Below are 22,994 nucleotides of genomic sequence, written 5' to 3' on the forward strand. Positions count from 1 at the left end.
TCACACCCAGCAATAAAAGCTGTGAGAAGAAGAAGGAAGTGGGGGATGTTTGGAGTTATGGCATTTGTATTGCCAAGTAACTGTTGCACATGATGGAGCCCTGCTTTCCTGGAGATGGCTAAACACTTGCCTGCTGATGGGAAGCAGTGAATGAATTCCTTATTTTGCTTTGCTTGCATGTGCAGCTTTTGCTTTATTTATTAAACTGTCTTTATCTCAACCCATGACTTTTCTCACTTTTACCCTTCCAATTCTATCCCCCGTCCCACTGGGGGGAATGAGCAAGCCGTTGTGTGGTACTTAGTGGCTGGCCAGGGTTAAACAATCATAGAATCATAGAATTTTAGAATCATAGAATGGTTTGGGTTGGAAGGGACCTTAAAGATCATTTATTTCTAATCCCCCTGCCATGGGCAGGGACACCTTCCACTAGATCAGGTTGCTCAAAGCGTCATCCAACCTGGTCTTGAACGCTTCCAGGGAGCCAGCATCCACAACTTCTCTGGCAACCTGTTCCAGTGTTTCACCACCCTCACAGTAAAGAATTTCTTCCTAATATCTGATCTAAATCTACCCTCTTTCAGTTTAAAACCATTACCCCCATCCTATCACTACACTCCCTGATAAAGGGTCCCTCCCCATCTTTCCTTTAGGACCCTTTAAGTACTGGAAAGCTGCTATAAGGTCTCCTCAGAGATTTCTCTTCTCTAGGCTAAACAACCCCAACTGTCTCAGCCTGTCGTCATAGAGGAGGTGCTCCAGCCCCGTGATCATCTTCGTGGCCCTCCTCTGGGAGGCCCTGCTCCAGTCTGTTGGCATTTGGTGCAACTTACTTGTGCTAGCGTAGGACAAAATGTTGCTATCCACTGCAAAGACTTTAGCTGCTGAAGTCATGTTCCACAAAAGAAAGAGACAGAAAGACCATTACTCTTCCAGAAAAAAAAAAAAAAAGTTAATGTCTAGACAAGACAACCGTAACTATTGTCTTTAAAGTTAAAAAAGCCAGCATTAGCCAGCACTGATAAAATAGCAAACAAACAGACAATGCAACACTAACTACTTTGCTTGGTTTCTCTGCAGAACCCTTGAGAAGTGTAGGTGTCATGGGTAAATTTCATCCCAACACAGAAAGGAAGAACTCCAAAAAATACCCAGGCTTAGGAACTACATTTCTAGAAAACCTGCTCTGCCCAATGAAGTAATCTAATCCGTCTTCACTAACAAGAGCAGAACCGTCTTTTCTCCTCCATTTTTAAGTGGAGGTCCTCATTTGCAGCACCCCCTCTTTCAGGGGAACATAGGAGTCTGTAGGATCATGTATTCACAAGAGTCCTAAAACAGCTGTTCCCTTACAAACAGACATATCAGAAATAGAGCAACTGACACCTCCTGCCCCTCAAAACACTGACATTGTTTCCACTCTTAGAAGCCCAGCCTTGACACTAATGTTTGTTCCTTCTGACAGCTGAAGGACGTCTTTTTTGCTTTTCAGTTCTACATTCCTCTTTTCCTGCTGATGCTGTTTCTCCACTGTCCTCTTTTTCTCTTTTAAGGTTCAGCAGCTGTTCTCTTGCTGCAGACTCTCTGCAAAGCTCCTCAGGGATAAGGCACATGAGAAACTAGCTGGAAGTGGATCTTCTGGGCAGTTTTCCTGGCAGTCAGCATGCTGTAGTTTCTGCTTAGTGGTGCTTCTATACTGCTCGAACGGTATCACAGAATAAGAATCTATCTCCACAGAATAAGATGTATTGAAAATGAACAAGAAAAGTAACAGAGGGACATAGTAAAGCTTATGGTCAGAGGATAGACAACAGTCTGATCTAGTGACTTTGGAAGCACTGACAGAACCAGACACAGGATGTTGTTAGGGGTGCTCCTGAATCAAGCTCATTACCCTGTGACATCACAGCAAGCTATGAGTTCTTCTGGCTCAGTTGCCACTAGTGTGCAATGTGCTGTGATTTACCTGATCTGTACATGCACTGAGTAATTTTTAAACTGTTCAAGCAATTCCAGGTCTCTGTTTCACATTAAAATCAGGCTCTGAAGTGTTGCAAGTTTTAAGTGGAACTTGAATCATGCTGGCGTATGTGAAGACTACAGGCAGGACTTGCTCTGTCTTCCCCATTCTTAAATGACTGTTTTAAACTGGTTCAGTAAGATTCTGATTAACATCCTCTGAGGCACATTTCCAAAAGAAACCAACCTTTACATATCAAAAATACAAGAACTGTTAGTTCCATCCTTTAAGAAAAAAAACCAAAACAAGTATTTAACCTAAAATACCAGTCTCAAAGTTCTGCTGGGTCTGTACTGTTCATATAGCCTCTGCCTCTGCTTTACTGGGTCAACATCCAAATGTTGATATTCCTAACACTTATTTTTCTAAACAGTCATAGAAACCCAATCCTCTCATCCCTTCAGGCAAAAGAAGATGGTACTATGCTATAGAAACATATGAGTTTCTCAAATTTCTATTCTGTTCGAAAATATTTGCTTTTCCTTTGATAGAGACAACAGTTACTATTACTGAACCCTGTGATTTCTCTATTTTTATAATTCTTTTTAAGAAGGGATTTCATACCTTCCTTTTGTTATATCAACTGGTGAATTTCTTAGTTTATAAAGCTTTTCAACCAGCATTTACCAACCTCATTTTGTAGTTTGGACAGCTGGATCTTAGGTGACATATTTTATGTACTTTATAATGATGAAATTTATGAGAAAAAGTTGTGTATTCCACCTCTGTTTGACTGTATTTCATAGTAAGTAGCTTAAATTGTGAGTATGCCTAAGTTAACAGAAACAAAATTATTTTGTGAAATCCAGCTTTTACCTAGGTTGCTTTTATATAAACAAGAGCTTTCCAACTTGCAGGAATTTAGAGTTGATCCTTCAATGAGTCAATAAAATGTTAAATGTGTGAGTCTCAGTTATAATCCTTGGATACAATGATTTAAGGTTATTTTTCTGATAAAACAAAGACTTGATGAAAAATACAGATCACAAAAATGTATTTATTTAAATCAAAATATTGGATAATATAAAGACTATCTGGAAACATGATTGCTGGGTAAATGAATGTTTTCCATTTTCAAGTATAACTGCATACAAAATGGTGCCTCTTCCTTCTTAAACATTCTTTTGACCAGAAGAGGGAGTTAGTCAAATTTATAAGGGAAATTCTTTATGTAATATATAAAAGAAATACTTTGTAGTAAATGTAGAAATAGACCATTCATGAATTTCATAAAACTTTAAAGAGGTTGCAAAGTATTAATAGCTATTGGAAAATAAATAAATAAATAAAAGCAAATAAGCTATAACATATGGAGATTTCTATGGAAGATATGAAATTAAAATGAGAATTACTAAAACCCAATTTACACAACTTCAACCTAAAACAGAATCAACAAAATTAAAACAAATCCAAAAATATAATACAAATTATTTTAAAATTAATGTGTTGTCTTCAACTTTTAATTTGAAATGTTAATGTCTCTTTAGTCTAAGGTCATTGTCCCATGTAAGATCTTAAGGGTTGTTTAATTATTTTATTCTTCCTATAATCTTCTGGTAGTTATCACACTTTTATGCAAAAAAAAAGTACTTTTTGTTAAAATCAATATTTTTTTTTCAGACTGAGTGCAAGTAACTACATAACTGAAGCATTTTTTACATTATTATTATTATTTTAGAAAGTTTGTTTTCCGTTCCCTTATGGATAACTTTTCACCTCTATTACTTAGCCTTTTAAGACCCTTTCTGATCCAATATTAATGCAAATTACATTGTCATGTTTTGTGACTTTTCTACACTTATCACTCAGTTATAGCCTAGATTCACGGGGGGAGGGTTTTGTTTTTTTTTTTTTTTAATCACTAATGGATTTGCAGCTAACCCTATGGCTCCAGCCATGGTCAGTTGCCTTCAGTATCATTGATGTATGCATTGTGCTGATAAGTATTGTGGTTCATTTTCCTCTTGGGTAAGCACGGTTAAGAAAATAAGGAGGGGTGGGGGAGAGAGAGAGAAACTCTCAGACTAATAATTACCTTAGCCTGAGATGGGGGTGGCAAAACACACTTGATTGCTTTCTAACCTTCAGTATTGTGTAATGAAATATGCCTGCTTCAGGACAAAAAATATGACAGCTTCTTGTCGTTTTCATGTTATTTCACTGAATTCGTCAAAACTGCATTTCATTCAGTATTATCAGTGTGACAATATTTTAATTAAAGGGTGAATCTTGGTCTAATTATGAATTCTTTCGCCACATCAAAAGGATTGTCTCTAATATTCTCAGTGTCATCATTTCATATTACATTTTAATTTGTTAGTTCATCAGTGTGAACTGAGTATCCTAATATGTAAAGGATCATTCGTCATGATTCAGTGATCTAACAAAGCTTGTTGAAAGGTGAAATGATTAGTAAAAAGAAAGAAGATTTCAACCTTATGTAACATATTATGGAATACATTTTGTATGCAAGAGTTCTTGTATCACATAGGAATACAGGAAAGACTGTTTCTGCTATGTATTTTGCTGTATCACATATAATTTTGTCTGTTTCTTTGTCTGAAAAGGAAAAAAAAACAATAAAACTTTTAATTCTTTGCTAGAGATTTTCATTCAGTAATAGTAGTTGGTGCCCTATAACAAGTAAAGATGTTGTGATTTTGAAGATCCAAGGTAGACCTGGCCAGATAGATGGATAAACTCAGAAATTATGTATATCTCAAACTTCTCCAAGAGATGTCTGTCTCTATATCTCCATGTTTACATAGTTTCTGTCATTAATGTCCCATAATTCCTTTATCTAGAGCTAAAAAGTAAAAAAGGGAAATGAATCAACCAAACTCTAGAAACATATTGATATGTAGCTGATTAAAACTAAGAAGCAATTTGAATATAGTCATGCTTCTTTTAATATAATTTGGTTTTAAGAAAAATCACACCTATTCTTTCCTTATCTTACTACAAAATTCGTGTAGGTATCTAAAAATCCATCTGTTTTGGGGGTCTTTCTGTGTTATAATCATTTGTTACATCATGTCAACAGTTGACATTATAAATAACTTACAGTTACTTTTACGGCTTGCTTCATCTGCAGATGTTTTTAAAGTGTATCCAGCTGAGCATTTGAGAAACAGCAGCATTCTGGAAATATTATTTCCAGAGCTGTCCAAGCAATGAGATCTTGCAATGAATATCTGGTTCATTTGTCTCTTATTTTTATTTGCATCATCTGCAAATGTAAAGTTGGCTTTGTTTACTTTAAGGTTTACAAGTAAACTGGGTTACAATAACATTTTACAAACACAGTGTTAACATTAGCAGTAGAGTTTGGACCAGGCTTTTGAAATGAATCTTCTGACTGTCTCCACTGACCAGGCTTTGGTTCACTTTGTGTCCTGCGTCTGCAAATGGGATACCTTTCAGATGAAACGGAAGTGGAAAATCTGTTTCGGGAGTGCACACAATATAACCCAACAGTTAGTGGGCATTTATTGTTGTGTGACAGACAGGAGTTAATCTCAGTTAAAAGCCTTGAATCACATATAGTTTGGATGCTGCGTCCCAGTGTGGACTGGGCACTACCTTAGTCTTTTACCACTTGGCCTTTAATATGCCTGTGTTGTACCAGTTTTCAGCGATTGAATTTGAATCTTGAATGTTGAAATCTGATTCTTGAATCTCTGAATGTTTGCTTTAGATCCTCATACATTTGTATGGAGAACTAAGCAGTGAAATTCACAAACATCACACTGAGAAAATACCTGTAGCTGGACTGTAAGTAATGATAAGAACAAACGTATTTTTTACACCAGATATTCTCCAGTGTTTCAATATCTTTCCAACTGATATAGACAAGTACCTTCTTCAGTTCTTTGCTCTGATATCTCTTCCAAAAATTCCTGAGACCTTTCTCCTAGTTAGCGTCACTCCTTTATACCAACACATAGGAATGACAGTCACACCTTTTTCCCACTCCAGCTACAGCTAGGTAGAGAATATTCACTCATGATATGATAAAGTTGTGCCAATTCTCTATTTCTTCTGATGGAACTGAAAGGACATCTGGTTTGTTTTCAGTAGGAGGAGAAAAGTAGTTGTTGACGTCTGTGGACTAAGGTTGTGCTGAGTTATGCTCAGTTATGCCTTCCCTACACAAATTGTTCCATTTTGCACAGAATGTTACAAATAAAAAATAAAATACGCTCAAAGAAGAAAGGTGGAGTGATTGTAATTCCCTAGTCTATTGCTTATATCAGCGAATAGAAACCCTGATTTTCAGTATCTCTCTGCACCTTTGTGTTATACAGGACATTTGACTCTTTCCTAAGTTATCTGAACATTTTCTGAGAAATTCTACACTCCCGCAGCATCTAATTTTTCTGATACAGATTGCAGTTTAAAAGTCACAGTGCAGCTAATTGAAAGCCCTGTTATAAGGCTCATCTCATTAAATACTAAAATGCAAGCACCTCCCCAGTGAAATGTGGCAGCTGTTAAACAGCAAAGAGCAATACTGCACAAAAGCTCAGGACAGTGAAAAAGAACATTGTATCTAATTGAAACTGCAGGAGAATTGTTAGTAGACAGAATGCAATTATCCAAACTGGAAACTGTCCAAAATACTAGGGTTAACATATATGCCTTTTCCTCCTTTTTTAACGTTGGGGAGAGGGAAAATGACACTATTATTGTGCTATTTTTTACATTAATGTGTAAATTATTAGAATTTGCAACACTGATGTGTAAATCATTAGAATTCCACTTACTAGTTCCAAGCCAAAAGAAGATCCTCTTTGGAAGAAAGTCCACTACATTATAGGATCAGAATAAAGCTAACTCTGCAGGAAGTGTCATCAGTTTACTTCCTTCAGCACCAATGTCCTTTTGGATCTCGTAAGTTGTGTTCTGCACAAACCCTGAACTCAAAGTCAGTGTGCTGGCTCAGAAACACAGCATCTCTTAAGGAGTGGTTTTACAGAATGATGTAACATGAAAAGCAAGCATTGGTAAGAAGGTACTCTTTTCCTTGAAGCATGATGTTATTATGTGGTGATGTTGAGGTATTTTAGCAGCTCTTTTGTCCCCTTGTCGTTTACTTATATCACCACTTACATGCTTGGTGAAGCAAGCTTTTTGGTCAGTTCTTTACTGTATGCTCCTTCAAGTAAAAAAGTTTCTTAACAGATTTTCTTTTTTGATTCATTAACATAAAGAATTACCTTTATTTCATCTTCAAGGGGTTCCTCCCTGTCCTTTGGATATGCTGTGTCAAACAATACAAACTTCTTATTCCACTGATATTAATGGTACGTCAAGATTCATTCAGATTGAGAAAAAACATCCCTTGAAAGTTATCACCTTCAATCTACAATTCTGCAGGAAGGAAAGCATTTGCAGCCAAGAGATGGGGTAGAAAATTCCATTTCCTTTAGAGGACTGAGGCTGCTGCCTCTGAAATACTTCCTCAGAAGGAAATAATGCTAAAACTAGAAACAGATAAGATAACTGCACAGCCGGAAAAGCTTTTTAATGTGTTGCACATTGCCAGGAGAGTTACAAATAAAGAGTCCAAACTAGTTGATGAGATAATTCCTGTCAAGATATTCGGGGTTAATGGAAAAACAGTAGATGTAAATAAGCCACTTTACAAAAAACATGATTATAAAAAAAGGCCATGCTTTTAGTGATGAAGATATTACGTAGTTATATAGCTGTTTTACTAAAGCTGAGAGGCTGGAGAGAGACAGAAAATCTAAATTGTTGAGACTGTCTGGAGAGAAGGGGAAGAGGAGAGGAGGATGAAAATAAAACTTTCAGTGAGATTTTTTTTGAGAGAACAGAGTGATGTAAACACAAGGACATGCCTAGCAGAAATGAAGTAATTGGAGTATCTCTAAATGTGCAGAAATGGTAAGACTTAAGGGAATATGAGAACATTTACACACTGGCCATTGTCATAATCTTTTTTTTTTTTTTTGTAAGTTTTAGTACTAATAAACAAAATTCCCTTTGGTAGGGTTGATTATTTACTGGGGACAGTTTCCAGAAAAATGAAAAGTGAGATAGACAAGCTGAGATGATAACAGATGGTACCTGGCGATATTGATGCTAGTCCTACGCTAAAAGTTAGTGTGTTGTGCAACTCTTCTTGGAGACGTGATTACCTGTGATCCAGACATGAAAACAGAGGTGCTTAAAGGTTTGACGTGATGCTGTGAAGGTCGCTAAGTCACTGTAGCAGAAGTTAGCAATAAGTTTACCATGATGAAAGAGAGGACAAATCACATATCTTGAATTTGTTTAGTGATGAACAGCGCTCCCTGTGTTGCTCATGTTTTTGTTGAGAAGACTACACAGCAGTTTTACATAAAGATAAAACACAAAATAAATCTAAGAGAGAAAAAAATAATAAAGCAGATGTATAGATATTAGAATCATAGAATCATAGAATCATAGAATCATACAGGTTGGAAAAGACCTCTAAGATCATTGTGTCCAACCGTCAACCCAACACCACCATGCCCACTACACCATGTCCCTAAGGGCCTCATCTACGCGTCTTTTAAATACCTCCAGGGATGGTGACTCCACCACTTCCCTGGGCAGCCTGTTCCAAGGCCTGACCACTCTTTCAGTAAAGAAATTTTTCCTAATGTTCGATCTAAACCTCCCTTGGCGCAACTTGAGGCCATTTCCTCTTGTCCTATCGCTAGTTACTTGGCAGAAGAGACCAACACCCACCTCGCTACAACCTCCTTTCAGGTAGTTGTAGAGCGCGATGAGGTCTCCCCTGAGCCTCCTCTTCTTCAGGCTAAACAGTCCCAGTTCCCTCAGCCATTCCTCATAAGGCTTGTGCTCCAGGCCCTTCACCAGCTTCGTTGCCCTCCTCTGGACACGCTCCGGCACCTCCATGTCCTTCTTGTAGTGAGGGGCCCAAAACTGAACACAGTATTTGAGGTGCGGCCTCACCAGTGCCGAGTACAGGGGCACGATCACCTCCCTGCTCCTGCTGGCCACACTATTCCTGATACAGGTCAGGATGCCGTTGGCCTTCTTAGCCACCTGAGCACACTGCCGGCTCATGTTCAGCCGGCTGTCGACCAGCACCCCCAGGTCCTTTTCCTCTGGGCAGCTTTCCAGCCACTCTTCCCCAAGCCTGTAGCGTTGCATGGGGTCCTTGTGGCCGAAGTGCAGGACCCGGCACTTGGCCTTGTTGAATCTCATACAGTTGGCCTCGGCCCATCGATCCAGCCTGTCCAGGTCCCTCTGCAGACCCTTCCTACCCTTGAGCAGATCAACACTCCCGCCCAACTTGGTGTTGTCTGCAAACTTACTGAGGGAGCACTCGATCCCCTCATCCAGATCATTGATGAAGATATTGAACAGGACCGGCCCCAGTACTGAGCCCTGGGGAACACCGCTCATGACCAGCCGCCAACTGGATTTAACTCCGTTCACCACAACTCTCTGGGCTTGGCCGTCCAGCCAGTTTTTTACCCAGCGAAGAGTGTACCTGTCTAGGCCGTGAGCCGCCAGCTTCTCTAGGAGAATGCTGTGGGAGACAGTGTCAAAGGCCTTACTGAAGTCCAAGTAGACCACATCCACTGCCTTTCCCTCATCCACTAGGCGGGTCAACTGTTCATAGAAGGAGATCAGGTTGGTCAAGCAGGACCTGCCTTCCATGAACCCGTGCTCGCTGGGCCTGATCCCCTGGTTGTCCCGGACATGGCTCGTGAGCGTCCTCAAAACCAACCCCTCCATGATCTTCCCCGGCACCGAGGTCAGGCTGACCGGTCTGTAGTTCCCCGGATCCTCCCTCCGGCCCTTCTTATAGATGGGAGTCACATTGGCGAGCCTCCAGTCATCCGGGACCTTCCCAGTTAACCAGGACTGCTGGTAAATGATGGAGAGCGGCTCAGCAAGCTCCTCCGCCAGCTCCCTCAGTACCCTCGGGTGGATCTCATCCGGCCCCATAGACTTGTGAACGTCCAGGTGGCATAGCAGGTCATGAACTTCATCCTCTTGAATTATGGGGGATTTATCCTGCTCGTCGTCCCTGTCTTCCAGCTCGGGGGGCTGAGTACCCTGAGGATAACCACTCTGACTACTAAAGACTGAGGCAAAGAAGGCGTTGAGTACCTCAGCCTTTTCCTCGTCCTTGGTGGCAATGTTCCCCCCCACATCCAATAGAGGATGGAGATTCTCCTTGGCTCTCCTTTTGTCATTAATATACTTGTAAAAGCATTTTTTGTTGTCTCTCATGACAGTGGCCAGGTTGAGTTCTAGCCGGGCTTTTGCCTTTCTAATTTCCTCTCTGCACGACCTAACGCGATCCCTGTACTCTTCCTGAGTTGCCTGACCCTTCTTCCAAAGGTGATAAACTCTCCTTTTTTTCCTGAGTCCCAGCCAGAGCTCCCCGTTCAGCCAGGCTGGTCGCCTTCCCCGCCTGTTCTTCTTGCGGCACATGGGGACAGCCCGCTCCTGTGCCTTTAAGACTTCCTTCCTGAAGAACGTCCAGCCTTCCTGGACCCCTTTGCCCTTCAGGACTGTCTCCCAAGGGACCCTCTCGACCAGTGTCCTGAGCAGGCCAAAGTCCGCCCTCCGGAAGTCCATGGTAGCGGTTTTGCTGGCCCCCCTCTTTAGTTCACCAAGTATCGAAAATTCTACCATTTCATGGTCGCTAAGCCCAAGCCGGTCTCCGACCACCACATCTCCCACCAGCCCTTCTCTGTTCGTGAACAGCAGGTCAAGCGAGGCACCTCCCCTAGTGGGCTCGCTTACCAGCTGCGTCAGGAAGTTATCCTCCACACACTCCAGGAACCTCCTCGACTGTTTCCTCTCTGCCGTGTGGTATTTCCAGCAGACATCCGGAAAGTTGAAGTCCCATATTAGTATGATACCTGTAGTATCATATTAGTATGATACCTGTAGAAATATTCCTCCTTTAGTATTTTATGTTACATGTCTTGCACAGAAGATATTTTCTCTGGTAAAAATTAAAAAGAAATTAAAGACAAATATTACCTTTCCATCCATGTGATGGTATAGTGGTGTGACACGTTTAATGTCAGTGAGGCAGGCTGATAATATGGTGCAATTACCATTTTATCACTCACAGGTGCAATTCAGCTGCCAGAACTAATACATATCACTTACACAGATTCTGACCCTTTACCCCTATCAGAGGTTCTGATACTCTTTTACGAACAAATATGAATCAGTCTGGGCATAATTCTGACACTGCTGTCATTGCACATTAATGTAACTACTGTCTTTGGCAGTAGAGAGTCCTGCAGTGATTTTGAAAGAATAATGTTAAGATACGTTTTTAGGAGTATGATGTAATGTGTATATGATGAAGAGCTATTGCATTTATTAGGTCATTATCAGTATAATGATTAAGAATACCTCTCTATCATATGTATAAGAGTAGAATGGGAGTCAAGTATAGCATGGTCGTGCAGAAAATTTTACATCTTCTTTAAGAATAAGTGTTCTGGATTTGAAACATTCACGATTGCTTAAATTTTCTGCCCCTTTACGGTTAAGAAACTCTTCACAAACTGTAAGAAAAGTAAATAATCTCAGTGATTTGGGCCCAATCTCCATGCTCCAGTGGGCTTACTCACTTCTGGACTATCGATTTTGAGGCCTATGTGTTCAAATTTATGCTGAAATAGCAAAACAGGATTAAATTTCTGGAAAATTCTACTAATGAAGCTAGTGAATGAAAATACTAATAACTTTCTTATGGACCTGATAATAATAGAAAATGTTGGAATTAGACAATGAACAATTTTGCAATGTTGCTGAGGTAGAAGACAAGGAATTCAAACACTCTTTGGAGTTAAAGTCAAGACTTTAAAGTCAAATCAGAGAACAAAGATACTGAATGCAACTTATGTTGTTGTTTATTTTATACTACAAAACAGTCATTCAAATCTTGTCTAAATGGGTCTCAGGGATACTTTTTTGTGCCTATAAACTTAAGTCAGGGTATTCCCAAGACTTGCCAGTGGTTTTCTCTTTTTATAAGTGTAAAAATGGTAAACAGTCAGTATTTTATCCAGCTTTCTTATTCTGATACAAAACTAAAGATGTAATACCTTTGACTGAATGTTAAATATTTGTGTTACATAATAGGTAGTTAAGTAGGAAAAGAAAGATCATGCATCTTCTGTGCTTCCAAAGATCTATTAATATTTAAAAATTATCATTTAGTGGTAACATATGAAGAGGATTTTGGAGATTATTATGTTGTGACTAAAAGCGATTCATTTCAGTCTTAATTCTACATCCAGCTAGGCAGTATTTAAGAAATCAAATTCTGCTCTCCTGTGTCTTGTGTTATATAAGGAAAGTCACTTACACAAATATGAAATTAACCGTGATAAAATGAGGATTTCTGGATGGTATCCCGAGACAGCATTTTGAATATATTTTCCTTTTTTTTTCCTCTGCTGTGAATTAATAATATGTTTATAGACCCATGTCTTGGAGAATGCTTTTTTATTTATTTTCATTATGCAGGTGTTTATAAGCTGTGCATTTTGTCTGTTGATACCACTTCATTCTCCCCTTGTAGAAAGATTTTGGTACACAAAATAACTCTTTAGTTTGCTGCCCCTATTCTGAACCCTCTTGCTTTTCCAATGTATGTATTTACCTATAATTGACAAGCCATTGCAAGGAATTAGGTATTCCCTAGCTAGCTGGTCTTTGCAAAGAAGATCCTTGAAGGCAACCAACAAACTGAAATACCACACATTTTCTTAGCTTGAAATTCCTAACAAATCAATATGAGGCAAATATTCATATATTACAGGTTAAATACTTTAAGTCTTTTGACAGTAATTGAGTGTACTTTCAAGAGAAGTTTCATTTTGATTTTTTTTTTTTTTTCTATTTCATCACTGTTTGCCTCAGATAGTAAATATTTCATACTACTGACTGACACTTCACAGTTGGCACAAGTAAGTATATAACAGTCAGATCTAGTTTAAAAGGCCTCCAGCTGCAACTTTATTAAGAAATGTCATTCCGTAAATAAAGCTTATGTTTAATCAGTGGCTTTATATCCATGGAAGCAATATTCACACACACATCATCAGAACTGCAATAGCTGAGACCATACGTCTCCCATCAGTCCTAGTCCCAAAAGAAGAATCAGATGCTCTTGATTAAGACGCCTCCATAATAAATCTCAGAATAGCTGTTGATGTCATTAACATCTGTCTAGTCATGGCAACACCCCTTTAATTTTAAACTCTAAGATAAGGCTTGCAGACTGTATTTTCAAAGGAATTAGCATGCTTGGAAAAGCACCTGAACACCTAACCTACACAGGTGCTTTTAGGAATCACATTGATGAGACTTAGATGATTAAGTGTTTTGGCAAATCTACATCTATCTTTAACGTACTGAAATACCTTTCAAAAATCTTAGGACTTATCCATCTTTAATAACATAATAAAGAAAAGGCATAAGACAAACCCAGACAAAACTATGCCTGGGGACAGCAATATACTTTTCAGAATAGCTTTTTCTTTTTCTACATCATACACATCATGGACATATGATGAGTAAGGAACATGAGTTTGGAGCATGACAAGTCTACTATGCAAAGAAAATATTTTTTCTTACCACAAATACATTGATCATCAAAAATACTGAGAGTTCTTTGAAGAACAAAGCTGCTATGTCTTTTTTTCTGGTTCCACACATCATGAAAGCAGCAGAAGTATGAAGTAGTTCAATCACAGTTTAATGCTTGATCAGATGAAGTGGGTGGGAAGATTATTTTCTGTTCAAGTATGAAGCGGATGGACAGCCCCCCTCAGCCTTCCTTCACAAAGCTCCCCAAAAGTCAAGCAAGTGAAGTTGAAATTCATCAATCAGAGGTTACCATAAACCATTTGAAAGCATCGCAAAAGGTTAAGCTATTTTTTGCCCATTGGTATAGGTCATATTCATGCAAATTTTTATTTCTTTGCTCAAATATGTATTGTCTTAAAGTATCCTTTGGACTTTTATGAGTGAAGAAAGTCACTGTACCATTCCAGTGTGAAATCTTGTAATTTCTGTGCTTACTTTCATCATTGTAACATACCAACTTCAGAGATCTTATTTTCAATTGATACTAATGTAAATAAGGTAAGAAGGAAATAATTCACACTGGCCAAATATCACACAGGTCACTCAGTTGCTGCCAAGAAACCTGTTTGTTTTCTTAAATGATCAATAAAAGCTCAGAACACATCTTTGATCTCTGTTTAGGTTCGGTGCATAACTCATTTTTTTGGTTCCTGTCACTCGTCTTGAAGATAACTCTTTATTTCTGGAAATCTTGTAAACATTACTCCTTCAGGTAAAAGATAATTCAGCTTCAGGTCTAGGAAAACTGACATGGGAGAGAGAAGGTTGGGCTATTATTGGAAGACAATTACTAAGTTATCTGGAAGTACTATTGTCCAATACCTCTGATTTCAAATGATGAAGGAACACGATAGAAAAGTTGGTATTTTGAGGAGTGTGTTAGGAAGGGTGGCAGAAAAGAGTAACTGTTCCATGAGGAAATGTGTCACTTCACTGCCAAACAGACATCACCTTGGTGTGCCACCACAGGACGTGACTGGTTTGCCTGTATTCCAGAATAAGTGCTTGGTGCTCTATTGCATATTTATTATCCTGAGAATGACATCCTGAAGTTAAGCATTTGCCATGTGAAATAACCTCTTGCCTTCTTCTAATTTATTTTTTAAAGATGCTATGAATTGGACACTTTAAAATAGTTCTATGTGCTTTCACTGATCCTTACAGATTCTTAACTTAAAATAAGTGCATGGGTTATTGAATCTAAAGAATTCAGTAGCCTTTCCTTTCACTTCAAAGGTACGCCCCCCCCCGCCTTTGAAACTCAGTTAAAGAATCCTTGCAAAATATGATGTATTCTTTCTCATGCCCTCCATATAGATATTAATCAGTAAATCCCACTTGAAATTTTTCAACAAATCTGACAAGTGACAATATCAGTCACTGCTCTTAAAGGTGAGCTGTAGAAGGTTTTTAGAGTGTCTAGCTTATTCCATTAGGTTCAAAAGGGGGAAAGTAATAATTTACATTAAGGTCACTGCTAATTACAACTTTAACCTTGCAAAGTTTAAAAGTGTGAATAACTCACAGGAGTGTAATTCAGCTTCTGAAGTAAATGAATTCAAAACCTGACTAGCATGAACACAGACTGAAATTGTGCATTCTGAGCGCTTGGTTAGATCTGGTTATTTTTCATTTTTTTGTTTGCTTGCTTGCTTGCTTGCTTTTGTTGGGTTTTTTGGTGGTTTTTTTTTTTTGGCAGAAGAACTGGAATTGTCAATGACTGTTTATGCCAACAGCTGCATGTATAGAGCAGTAATAAGCCTTGTAGTCAGTCATGCCGTGAACTGACCATTTGTTATTTCTGATGTAAATCCTTATTGCAATTTTTACTTTTATCTACTTTCTGCCCACTTGTCCGTATTCCCAATAATATACTTGAAAAGTCTTGATCCCAAATCAGTTTCAAGTATTCATTATTTATACAGTCAAATTGCTTAAAATAAATTTCTTCCTCTGTCCCCCTAAAACGAAATATCCTTCGTGGAAGCAATCAATCTTCTCCTGTTTAGGCACTTAAGAGTCAGCATTTCTAATTATCGCAGGGCTAAATCCAAGATCTTTATGCACTGATATGGTAGATTTCAGCCTTCTCATAATAGCTGTTGTTATTCTTAGACCTTGCAGCCCTTAAAATTTCACACTTATAGCAATCTTAAGTTTTTCTAAATAGAAGAATTTGGAATACTTATGTGAACGATGTGTATATAGGTTTCATGCTAGGGGTGCATATATACCTGTACCGACAGAAAAAGGGGTGAGTAAAATAGATGAATAGAGCTTTTGAACATTTCCCTCTTCAATACATGAAGATTTTAAGAAGTGCACATTAGAAATATTAATATAGATATTACATACGGTCAAATCACTTGTGAATAAAGTGCTAATTCTCAAATCAATCTGATTAAGCTTTCATTCTTTATTATGAGATATTGCAGAGTTCAACCATGGCATATCAAAATTCTACGTATGAATAGTTTTGTTGCAACAATATCAAGGACTCAGATGTAGGAACACTGAAGTTAATGTTGACAGACTACCTTCGTTATTATTATCTAATTATTATTACTTGAGTCCTACCTTTCCAAAAATATCTTAAAAAAAACCTGAGGCAATTCATAATATTTAATAGAATGTTTTATACCATCTTGCAAACAGTGCATTTAAGTGCTTTACATTATAGAATTTTTATTTTAGTTGGTCTTTAAATGTCATTAAAATCTGTAAACTGATTCAAGCCTGAAAGAATTACAAAGGTGTATATTTGCAAATGGTGACCCATAGTACAAATATTGAATTCTGCATAATTTTAGACTTTTACTTATGACATTTAAACATTCAATTATGAAAATTGCAATTAAAATGTTATCTGATATGATTTGAAATTCATAATAAGACTTGTAAGAAAATTCAGAAATATCAGATACATTTAAAAAGAGAAAAGAAAGAACTGCAATTAGCACTTTCATTGCTAATTGTTCTTTTCAGGTATGTATCGAATATTGCAATGGTTATGAGTCATAATTCTTTCTGACTATTCCTATCAACAAACATATATCTGTGTATGCATGAAACCATGGTATTTGACAATGACTATTACTACGAGTAATATCAAATGTTTTTTTATTTTTTTAGATCTCTATCCTGAGACACAACAACAGGATGTACCTCGGAGAAGAGTAAGTTAAAAAATTCCTTGTCCTTGATATTTTTTTCATTATAACAATAACAACTGGATACTCTATCTTGAGTTTCAATGAAATGAATCCATTATCCATGAATTTTAAAAATAGTAAGCCACTCCCACTGAGTCCTACTTACCAAGTCCTACACTGTTTATTTAGACTTGACCTTGATTTCAGCAGGAGCTTTACTTAAGTAATATTCTTTTGAGTGCATTGAACTTAAACATGAACAGTTTTAGTAAATTAGTATCAAATATTTAAGCAGTTATGTTTCTCATGATCTCTTAAAATTTTATCAATAGAAAAATTCATAGGTGTTTTTGTTGCTTCAGGTAACTTTCCTTTAGAAAAGCAACCCGAAGGAAGATGAACTATTGTTACAAAACAAAGAAACAAAGAAAGTGATAAAGTACATTATCAGTGTCTTTTCATTGATGTACATCTTCCGTATGTAAAGACCATATGGAAAATTATTTTTATGTGTTTAGCTACCTATTAATCACTGGACTTTTTCCTTTCTTTATGCCTGAAGTATCTATCTTCTCTGTAGTGCTTGGAAAGTTGCTTTTTATTGAAAATAATTACAAAAGACTAATATACAATTTATGTCTCTCTCTCAAATAACATACTTGATGAACTTTAAAATTGAAGCATTTTTCATGTCCCCATTTTGTATTGTTTTGCTTTATCCCAATAACAGCAGGTTCAAATGCCAGTGACACTGACATAACTTGAGCAGAAATGAACAGTATCTGTTAACTGGTTGGTATTGAGGGAATGACTAGCAGCAAAGTCTTTGTTATGTCAAGTCTCTGCTGAGTCAAGAAGTTGTCATGCTCTTTTTCAACAGCAAAATTAATGCAATGTAAATAATATTGATTTCTAAGTAGTATGATTTTACTTTACAATGCTGGCTGCTAATCTTTATTTCTATTTAAAGATATCACGAAGTGTGTTTGAGTGGAAAAAGTAAAGTTACTATAATCCTGCAGTTATAAAAGAGAACATGAACACACTTGGAATTTTACCTTTGGTTTGATGAGTTTAGGACTTGGATTTTAGATCAAAGACTAATACGAGTCCCTAAAGAAACAATAGTTCTCTAGCCAGGAATATGAATCTTGTTTCACTGCACACAAAAAAAATATGCAACGGGTTGAAGGTAGGAGCAATACTGGGAGTAGATCATCTGTGCCTGGCTCCTGAGAGATTCTTTCATTTTTCCTTTCCCCAAATATAAAAGCAATCTCCTACAGCCACTGAAATCACTTGAGGTATATCTTTAATTCATTTCAATTGTCACAGTTCCATTCCATTCAGCAGAGTGGTATTAATTTTCATCACCTCACTGCTTGAACATAAATCTTTATTACCTCAATTAATGAGCTTCATTTTTTCCTTCCTTTGATGTGTTTTGTGAGAATATACTATGCTTGCAGTTACATTTGCAGGGCACTCTAAGAGACATTTGGCATAAACCCTTCAGTTTTGGAGGCATGTTGTTTTCAGGCCTACTGAGAAATTACTCTATTCATGAATGACTTTTTGTTCTGAAGCTATTCTTTGCTATGCTTTTCTGTTCACAGTTGTATCCTGATAATGCCTCAAGATATTTTCACTAGATGGGCAGAGATAAAGTTCTAACAGAAGGAAGCAGGCCAAGAAGGGAAAATGCAGTTTTCTTTCCTTAAAGTTATTATGTTGTAAACATGAGATCACTCATAAGCAGAGTCTGAACACACATTTAGATGTCAGTAGGATAACTGATCTTTTCCTAAATGAAGATATTTTCAGACAGAAGACTTTATGGATGCATATGCTTGCAAGTAATACTGGCAAGACAATTCTGGCAAACTAGGAGGGAAAAGGGATAGTGAACAGGAAAATGTGAGTGTTATGTCCTAAAACCAGTATTTTGATTCAAAATACAGTAGAATAGTTACTACCTTTTATCCATTGCAGATAACTACTACAGTTGTATTCATAGAATCATAGAACTGAATCATAGAACCATTTAGGTTAGAAAAGACCCTTAAGATCATCGAGTGCAACCGTTAACCTAAAACTGCCAAGTCCACCACTAAACCATGTCCCTAAGTGTCTCATCTACTGCTATTGGTAGGTAAAAATAGGTTCACTAATTTGCAGATTACTATTTCATGCCAGCAGAGGTGTCATTAGAATAAATATGTTTTCACACAAAGTTCAGATTACAGAGTTAAGCTAACATTATGTCAGCAGAAGTCGTATGATAAACTTCACAAAATTGTAGTTCATCAGGTTAATTCTGGACTGCACTTAACTGCAAAGCACCTTAACAAAATAAAAATAATTTTAATTAAAGTCTTAAGTCTTTAAACATAGCAAGGATGCTTAAAAAAAGAACAGCTTTAGAATATGGGAGAACAGGATTCAAAAACCAAACCATGTCTTTTTCTGGAGAAATAAAAATGTGGGAGCTGAAATTTAGCTTTTAACTGGTCCTGCTCTGTCCTGTCAAATGACAAATGTTTAACACCTACTTTGAATATTTGCTTTATCAGTCAGACTAATATGAAACTCCATTAAAACTTGATTAACAGGGAATGTATATCTTTGAAAAATATCTAAGTAACAGTGTCTGGAAGCAGGTACATTTTTAATTTTAAAATTATTTTGTTTATTGTTGTAAATGGCTTCAAGTTTCAAAGTTTGTAGATACTGGACATTTTCTAATTGTTGGTCTATTCAAAAGTTTATCCTACTTATTGTAATGATAAAAAATGTACTTTCTTATAATAAAACCAATCTAGATCTCTAAAAATATTTTTCAGTTCAGTCTGCATATAGCAGAAAGTTTTCCAGTATTCTGCTAATAGATTTCTGGATTCTTTTATTATTTTATATATTATGTGTTCCTTAACTAAATAGAATTTGTTAACATTTCTAATCCTTTTTGTGTATTACAGCCAAATTAGTACTAATACAGTTATCAGTAGATAATTGTACATAAACAAAATATGGCATTTTGCCTCTGCCAAAGAGATAAACATTTTACATTACTCAATATAAACAACAATATTATTTTCCTGCAGTGAAGAATTTTGCCTGGGCATTCTGATGTGGTAGATCAGGCAGCCAAATTGTTTTTTTCTTTTCCAGTCTCAGTGTTTCTGTATGTTTACTTATAAATTACTTCTAAATAGATTGTTTTGCCAGCTTTGTATTGCTAAAGAAGACTTTTTTCAAACACTTAATTCTGTATGTGATTTGAAACTTGATCCCAAGGAAAAAAAGAGAGGCCACTAATCAAATATTTTTTTAAAAATCTGAAATAATCTTCTCTACTTTGTAATCATAATGGCAGGAAGTTCAATATTTCTACTCAAACAAAAGGCGGGTAGACATATTTACCAAAGGCCTTATGATGTTTGCAGTTGACTTTGCAGAAGACAACATTTATAAAACCTTTACAGTGTCTGGCAGGTGCCATGCATTCTCCTGGGGATTATGTTATTCAGATATTGTCTTTCATTTGAACTTCAAACCCATTTTCCTTTTTCAGAGACAGCTTTTTAATAGGTTTTGGAAATTAAAAACTTTTTATTTGTGTCATTATAATACCTGTTACGAATTTACTTTTGGGAGATAAATGCCAGTAAAGCTAAAGGATATTGTAATTTTTAAGAGGAAAAAAAAAGGAAGCAGTATAAATGTAGTATGAATTACTCAAAAGAACTAAAAAACATGACCTGTGCCATATTCTTCTTTCTTTTTTTTTTTACTGAATAAAGCAAAGACAGGTATTTTCCAATATATCCATCTTTCAATATCTAGACCCACAGAGACCTTATTGTGTTATAAGTAGGCAAAATACTATGTTTAGTAAGACTTAATCTTAGCAACAAAATCAGTTAAGAATTCTATTTTGAAAGTGAAAAATAAGAGCTGAAGCAGAGAGTCTTAACTGATTTTGCTTCTTTAAGGCCCCACAAGTAAGTGAAAAATGTAGATTCCAGCTTTCTAAATTCTAGATTTCTAGTGTATGTAAATTTGGGAAAAACACGGGGAATTTCGGAACTAAACCAAAGTGGTTCTCAGAAAGAAAGTCATTAGACAGTTTTTTATAAATTGTCTTTCTTTTAATGCTTTTTGTATTTAGATAATATGTTTAATTCCATAGTATACCTTAAAGTAAGCTCAATGTAAAATTAAAATGGAAAAAAAATCTTTAAAATGTCAATAACAGAATTCAGGCTCCCAAAAGGTACCTAGTGTTTTGGGAACCAGGATGATATACTGTTTATTTTTAGGACTGATAAGCACTTTTTTTTCTAGTTTCTAAAAGGAGAGGTTTCCAAGGATCTTCCTTCCATCTTCTCTGGTTTACCACAGATCTCTTGGGGGCTGAATGAAAAGGAGGTCAGCAAAGAGTCCTACCTTTGTTTTCCTGGAATAGATAAGGATCTCCTTAGATCTCAGCCCCCCCTGACAGCTGAATGGAAGTGTGTCTACCTTTTTGCTTGGTTGCCTTTTACTTCAGAAATGCTTGGTGAATGAAACTCCTGTCCTTTCAGTAAGGCTTTTGGCTGTTTTCTGCTGAACCATAGGCTGCATTTCAGTCCCATAAATTTCCACACTGCTAAAGTTTCCAGCTATCTCCTTCTGACCCAGCAGCCCACTACCACCCTGTGCCTTGTGGATTCCTCTGTGCTAGTGCAGGTTTCGACTGCTTCTGCTTTAGGGTCCCAAGGACACTATTTTCATTGATTACAAGCAATGCTGCCAAAGAAACTGAGGAAAACTAAACAGGTTTGTTTGATAAAACCTGTTTTCACAGTAGCAGTTTTAGTTGCTTTCGGGATAGCACTGGGCTATAGGTTTTGTTTGTCATTATTAGGTATAGAGAGGGCAAAGGATGGAAAAAGACTGTGAGAAATTACATTGAGGTGGTAAAATTACAAAGAGATGGTAAAATGAGCACAGGGCTTGCTGGCATATACAGACACGTTGGTGGAGAATAAGGAAAAAAAAAAGTGAAAAAGGTGAAAAACCAGAAATGTGAGAAGGACTGCAAAAGTGTGAAGAAACTTGTACTATGAGATTCATACCATCCACAGACTGTCAAAACTCCACAAATGCCTATCACATTTACATATTTTGGAAAAACCTGGAAAGTTTTCTGAAGAAATTTCTGGAAAATTGACTTTTGGTTTTTTTTTTTTTTTATGTGTTAAGCCGGTCCCCACAAGTTTCCTGCTCACTCTTAGATCTTTCCTGATACACAGAAATGTGTTTTTAGACTAAGTAAGAGAGGTTTAATCAACACTTAACTATGTGTGTTTCATATCTTGTAGGTTGTGAAATGTGCAACCTAGCAATATTTTTTTTATTGTTGTGTGAAAAACGATATGTGACCAAGAATTCTAAAAACTCTTGGATGAACTGCCAGGCAGAAAGTGGACTGTTTCCCCATGTGGCATCTTTAAACAAAACAAAACAAAACAAAACAAAACAAAACAAAACAAAACAGAAGAGGAAAAGGTTGCTAAAAAGAAAGATAACTCTTATTTAAGAATTTTGTAAGTAATCTAAAAATTGGTTATACCTTCATAAAGTCGTTTGATATTTAGGATGTTTTCTTCCCAAAGTGAGGTGGAGTGGTCTTTTCAACTTTGAATTTTTGACTTATTATAACAAAAACCAAATATTAATAAACACTCTGCAGATATGAATACTATGTGATCACTCAACACAATGACTTCTTACCAATGTAAATAATAATTTTAAACCAAAACATTTTCTAGTTTAACAGGTTTTGTTTAGCTTTCTCCAAAAACAAATCTGAAGGACTAGCTAGAAGAAATGGAAGAAAAGCACATTTTTGTTTTGTATTTCTCTGTTTAATCTTTTTTCCAAATGTAGACAGATACCAGGGTTTCTAACCTGATGGATACTATTTCATACACTTGTATGCAAACCGTATGTTTTTTTGTTTGCTTTATCTCAGTACACATTCGGGGAGGTAACTGTGGGTTATTATCAGTGCTCTGCAGCTGGAATTAGTTTGTCTGACAGTGAAGACTCCTCCAGAAGAGTTCTCTTCTCAGGGAGCTGTGGTTTGAGAGGAATGAAGGGAAAATAAAAACCCCTAACTG

At 36.8% G+C, this 22,994-nt stretch overlaps 1 protein-coding gene across 1 annotated transcript in view; it reads left to right on the forward strand.

Annotated features, from left to right (window-relative positions):
- Positions 1-22,994, forward strand: part of PTPRD (protein tyrosine phosphatase receptor type D) — a 1,348,716-nt gene that overhangs the window by 438,261 nt on the left and 887,461 nt on the right. Inside the window, exon 5 of the mRNA XM_075138097.1 lies at positions 16,808-16,851. The gene's annotated coding sequence lies outside the window, so the exon portion shown is untranslated. The remainder of the gene's footprint in view (positions 1-16,807; positions 16,852-22,994) is intronic.

The sequence above is a fragment of the Calonectris borealis genome, chromosome Z (genome assembly GCF_964195595.1).
Source record: "Calonectris borealis chromosome Z, bCalBor7.hap1.2, whole genome shotgun sequence".
Taxonomy (NCBI): domain Eukaryota; kingdom Metazoa; phylum Chordata; class Aves; order Procellariiformes; family Procellariidae; genus Calonectris; species Calonectris borealis.